Consider the following 6,074-nt stretch of genomic DNA (forward strand, 5'->3'; position numbering starts at 1 on the left):
ATGGCCATAAATCATTATAATAAAGTTCGGATATAACGCGCGCTGTCATTGGTTGAAAGAGCGTGCTCTATGAGAGTATAGAGCATAGAACTGAGCTAAAGCTGTCACGCCATCTGCCAAATTGTACCATGTTCGACCTTTTCCGGGACTTCTTTTTAGCTTTTTTCCGATAATTGAAAGTGAAATTTCGGAACAAGCGAGCCGGCAAGTAGTAACAAAAGAACCAAAGAAAGGTTTGTAAACATACCAGGCGCCGTTATTTACGTTATTAAAACGTGGGCAGATACGAAAATCCTCAAAGGAAAAACAAAATAGACATTCCAAGTTTTAAAGAATTTCACGCTCAGTTAGATTGCAAGCTTACGTACGGTAATGAAAATCAAACACAGCCAACACTCGTATAGTATATAAAGTTCAGAGTTCAAAAACAAAACAGAACAAAACAGAAATGATGAAAAATATAACCAAACTGGCATAACTGTTAAAATTCATACTAATCATGACGGTGTCTGAGCAAATATGATCATACTGAAGTCCATCGCAGCTCACTTATCATGGCGATCTTCGGTCATCACAGTAAAGCAAGCCTCAGAAACTACATCGGCCGCCCTTCGAGTGAAAAAATAAGAGCTCGCTCTGATATCCTATTCGATATGCTATGGACCCTACGCGAAGCAGCGAAATATGGAAGTAATCCTGTCTTGGAATATAGAGTTCATCTGTTGTAGAATAAGTTAATTCGTAACACCCTGTAATAACAGCAAAACTAGTCGCTGGTTCCCTTTCATCAAGAGCGTTACTATTTGTAACTGGTTTTTGGCAGTTACGTCCTTAACGTTCTAGTAGAAATACATAACTCTATACGTTCCAGTGGGTACTAAAGTATGTTTTTAGTTCAAAACATGCGCATCGCCAATGCATATTAACTGAAGTCTTTTAGAAGGTTTTTAAGCAACTTTAACGTTGTGGTTGAAATCCGTGTAATCAGTATTCCCAACAACAGGCGACAAAATTCTCGCAAGATAACCAGAAATTGCATAAGTCGGAGAATTAACAAAAGGACAATGGGTCTCAAAGGAATTCCCGGTTTATGAATTTTAGGTAAGCCATAAAAACGTGGACAAAAGCCGTCACTACTGTATAATATTTTGTACGGAGAGTCACTAATTTTACCAGCTTTTTCAAATCAAGCAACATTTTGTTTAACTTTCTTTGAGTCTTTCTGGTAGGATCAGAGTTTAAGATAGCATACGTACTCTTGTCATTAAGCAGAGACAAAGCTTTGTCGTGATATTGCTGTTTGTCCATAACCACAACACAATTACCCTTGTCAGCAGATAATACGAGCCTGTCCGGATCCTTTTTGAGAGCTATAAGCGCATTGAAAACATCCATTTGAATGTTTTTGGGAGGAGGTTTAGATCGTGACGATGGCGGTTTGCTTCCAGACGCCTTTTTTTACACCTCGTCAGAGAAAAAAAAAAGGCCGCTAATTAGTGATCATATAAAAGGACCTCTAGTTACAGCGTCTTGATCACCCCTGATGAAGGCACTAGACAGGAGTGTCGAAACGTTGGGTCTATGAATTGTATCTTCTTCGGTTACATTCATTAAATCTGCAAACCAGAGTAGCATCAAACTATGTCTGATGGTCCACCTGGTTGCCGTGTGAACTTTCATGTATTAGATAAGGAGGCATTTGCTTACCTTGGCTCCTTTGATCACTGAACCAGTCGGCCTGCAGTTGATGAAGTTCGGGATCTTTTGGTCGGTAACGGTCCATGGAAGCGCGCTTGGCTGTCATCTTCAGATCGCCGAACCATTGATTCGAAGCCATTGATTCGAAAATTCCGTATTCCCTCGCTATCTCTCGATTGTTGTTAACAGCTTCAGCTTCAATTACGATTTTCAACCTGAAGTTGAGATCATTAGAATGACGGCGAGTGTTTGGCATGATTGTGCTGAATGTAGACTTCGGAAGATGATGTTCACCAGGTGAAGTAAATTTGCGACTACTGATTTTGTTGATCGAATTCTTTTTATACTTTAAAACCATGTTTCCCGAGAGGGAAGGCTAAAAATTACTATGTACCGATAGGTTGTATTTAAATGTGTGACTTTTTTTGCCTTTTATTTATCTCATGTGACTAACTGTGTGACATTTTTCGGCTTTTGTAAATGTGTGTGACATTTTGCTTTTGTTTAATCAAGGCTTTTGTTTGTGCGCGTGGTCGCGTGTGCGACAATTCTGCTTTTGTTAATTAACGGTAAACTAAAATCAATACGCGACTTTTTCGCTTTTTTGTAAGTTTATGAAAGAATTTACAATAAACTTGACCGATCTTTACTCCCCAAACAACGATGCGCCTTATATCCAAGTATTTTAGCGATATTTTCAGTTTGAAAACACGCAATAATGAAGTTGCCCAATTGGGGGTGCGTCTTATAGCCGAGTGCGCCTCATAACCGAATAACTACGGTAATATGGAGGTAATTACCAGCACTGATCTGGTTCTTACTTGTTCTGCACTTTTCCATACTGTCCGTTTCCTGTGAAACGATCATAATCCATGTATTTTTGTTTTGAAAGGCACCAAATTTAAAACTAAAAAGTTTAGTCCAATTGCAATGTAATGAATCACTTGCTAACTTTTCTTGCTCAAATTCTACTGAGGAATATTGGCCATCCGCTGTTTTTGTAAGGAACTCAGGAAAATGTTCTCTTGTATGGCCCTCAGGCTTGGTAAGAAATTATCATTTGCAGTTATGGCTGAATTTATCTGCTGCAAATTTACATTTATAAAATGAATGAGAGACAGTTGATTTCATTTTGATTCATATTTTATATTTTTAATAAGGTTGACGTGGTGGGCATGGTCACCACATCCACCGTGTAGGAGTGGCCTCTCCCTCCTAAGTTGAAACATTTTTTATTTCTTTGATAGAAAAAAAAAATTAAAAGTTGAGGTAAGGCAATGCACTTGCAAGGAGATGTTACCCAACTGACAACTATACTCACAAGATCTAAATAAATTACCCTTTTGCCTAAAATCGCTATTTGTATTATCATAGATTTTTATCTTTCAATGCCTGCTTATGGCAGCTTTTGTTGGATTGGAAATAAAACAGTCTTTGTATATGTGTATGAACTGGAAACTGTTGCAATGGACCTTCAAAGGGTTTTTTATTTGATCTATATTAAATTTTAATTTCTTTGTCAACAGTCAAAAATAATCATATAGTATCACCTTTTTTTTTCCTTCTCACCTTTAAATCTTTGAAAAATTATTTAATCTTCTATTTGAGAATTGTTAAGAAATGGAATTTATTTTAATACAAATAGGGATTTACACTGTTTAGTGGTATCATTTGTGGCTCTAATGAAACAAACAATGTATTTTCACAGTTGTTAGCTTCCAATCTTTGTTGGAAGGTTAGAAAAAAACTTAGTATGTATGAAATGGAAGCATCATACCATGGAAAATGCTTGAACAATTTTTATCCACTTGTCGCGTTGATCAAAAAAATTCACTAGTTCACTAGGCTCACATGTTAATTTTTGTTTGATGCAATAAATCTCACTTGTGCACACTTTCCATGAAAAAATCCCTATTTGTTACAGATTGAAAAATATTTCTTGGGCCCCATACTGTTTCTAAAATTTAATTTCTTATCGCATGAGCATGGTAAATTAAAGATTTTCTGAATACTGTGAAAAATGGCATCTAAAACAAATGTTAGCCTAGTTTATTGTAATGTCAGTTGTTGTTAGGTTACTGTTTACTTAACTTCACCATTCCACTTCTTTCACACCTTCTCTTTATTATCATTTTTCTTGTCCAAATCTATTTTATGAAAAAACAATACTTGGCTTGAACAAATTTATTAAAATACTGCATAAGTTCTATAATTGTATTAGAAAAGGTCTCTTCGAAGTGACAATACTGAACCAAGTCATACTCACATTGCAAAATTATGAAGTTCTACTTTACTGGAAATGGTCAAAGGAAAAACAGTTTGCTAACCAGACATCATTTCATATTGCTTAGACTTTAACAGGAAAGTTGTATTTCAAAGAAGCTATGGTGTCACTTTTCCAACTTCCTGCCAAGGGGAAAGACTATTGACTGTTTACAGGTGCATGAAATTTTGTGGAATCATAGCATTATAGAAGAAAAGAAAATATTACCGTTGACACTTACCTAAATCACTACCCAAATATTTTACCCACTGACCCCACCAAATTCGGTCATAAGCAGTTTATCATGACTACTAACTATTGAAAATTTCAACCTAAATGATTATGCAATTTAGAACTTTTCCTTTTTATTTCGATAAGCCTAGAGGGGGGAAGGGAATAACCTAAACACACGTGATCTGGATACCTAAAACACTGTGACAGCAGAAGTTCGGAAGGTTGGGAAAAGTAATTCATTATTTTGGTTGTTTGATCACTTTAAAAGCATCAGCCACGTTGTCAAGATTAATATAGATTAATATAGATTAATTAAGAACTATCCACTTACCATGTAATCAGTTTTATCCTTTCCAAGACAATTGGTAAAAAAACGAACACTTCGTATAATAATTATTACTAAATAATTCGGAAGTTCTTATCTTTGCAGTATCCACTAAAAAGTTAGTGATTCCAATGTCTTCTCTTGACCAAAATCTTTGTTTCTCCATCCTTCCGACATGAAAGGGTCTGGGTACAAGACTAGTTTGACACTTTTAAGGGACTATTTATTATTTATCGCCGGGGGGGGGGGGATGGAGGATTTTAAGGATTACATGGTTTTTAGGGAGAACGTTTGGGAATTATCCGTCGCTAACAGAGTTTAATTAAAGGCGGGACCATAGTAAATTGATTGCCAATTAACTGCCAACGAGGCGTGGGGGGGGGGGGGGGGGGGGGGGGAGATGGAGGGTGAGATCCTCACAGGTAAGCCGATTTAAAGTCAATTGTTGTCGGTAGTTAAATAAAAACTGTTTTATTTCTTCTTTTTCGCTTGTTTCTCTGTTGACAGTCACGGTATCTGCTGAGACTTCAGTCAGTGCCTCCCAAATATTAATTAGGCATTATTATCAGCTGAACCACGAGTGAGTTAGAGGTTAGGGGCTTTTATGCTCCAGTGATTAACTTTCCTATTAATATAATCTGTGTATAGAATATATGCTATTGATTTTAACGCTTTTAGTTTCTGTAACAGAGGGAGTGGTTGACGTTAAAGTAGTGAAAATGTTTGTCGCGAGGTATTTAGAAGATGGATCTGGTAAAGGAAACACAAAGGAGAGTGCATGAAGTCAGCAGAGGGGGGCTGATGACCGCTTGGAGAAGGTCAGCGTACAGGGGAAGAAATCAAGTCAGGTGAAAGAAGAAGGGTGTGGCGACACAAAATCTAGTGATGATGACCTTATACGCCCACTGGTGCGGTGAGATCAAATCGCAATGATGGTGATGATGACAACAGAAATCTTGGTTTATCTTTGGATTGTTGTTAAATTCAGCCAACTTAACAACTCAGGGGGATGTAACTTAAAGAGTTGAAGCCTTAAAATAATTAACGTAAGCCACAATGACTGGTATTTGTGCGCGCTTCGCTATCCCAAATAGCCTTATTCACTACTGGTTCGCCGACTTCTAACCCTCAACACCCCAACACCACTTTGTATATTCTTCATGCTGTTCTCTACATATTTCCTAAGGTGCTGACGAGGAGAATTAGTTTAACAATCAAGAGGTTTTTCAGTTGACGATATTGCAGGGAGAAATTAGATACTAGTCATTCTTAGGGGTTAAAGGGTTAACAAATAGAAGGAAAGTACTCTCTTGATTTTCATCGGGTAGCCAAGGAAACATATCCAACCTGAATCCTTAAAAATCCTCTCAAGCTTATAATTTTCACACTAGGATTTTAAGCTAAAAGTTGAACTATTTTGAATCCTGCCTCTGTCTCTCTCTCTCTCGATCGCTTGCCCATCTACTGATCTGCGAGGGAAGGGCCTCTTCGATAAAATGGACCACAGTGGTTAAGTTCATTCTTTCTCATGTTGACGGCTTTTACAGCGAACAA

General features: G+C 37.3%; 1 protein-coding gene across 1 annotated transcript in view; it reads right to left on the minus strand.

Annotated features, from left to right (window-relative positions):
* LOC131768916 (proline dehydrogenase 1, mitochondrial-like) overlaps positions 1–6,074 on the minus strand; it is a 40,876-nt gene that overhangs the window by 5,139 nt on the left and 29,663 nt on the right.

This window comes from Pocillopora verrucosa, chromosome 2 (assembly GCF_036669915.1).
Source record: "Pocillopora verrucosa isolate sample1 chromosome 2, ASM3666991v2, whole genome shotgun sequence".
Taxonomy (NCBI): Eukaryota; Metazoa; Cnidaria; class Anthozoa; order Scleractinia; family Pocilloporidae; genus Pocillopora; species Pocillopora verrucosa.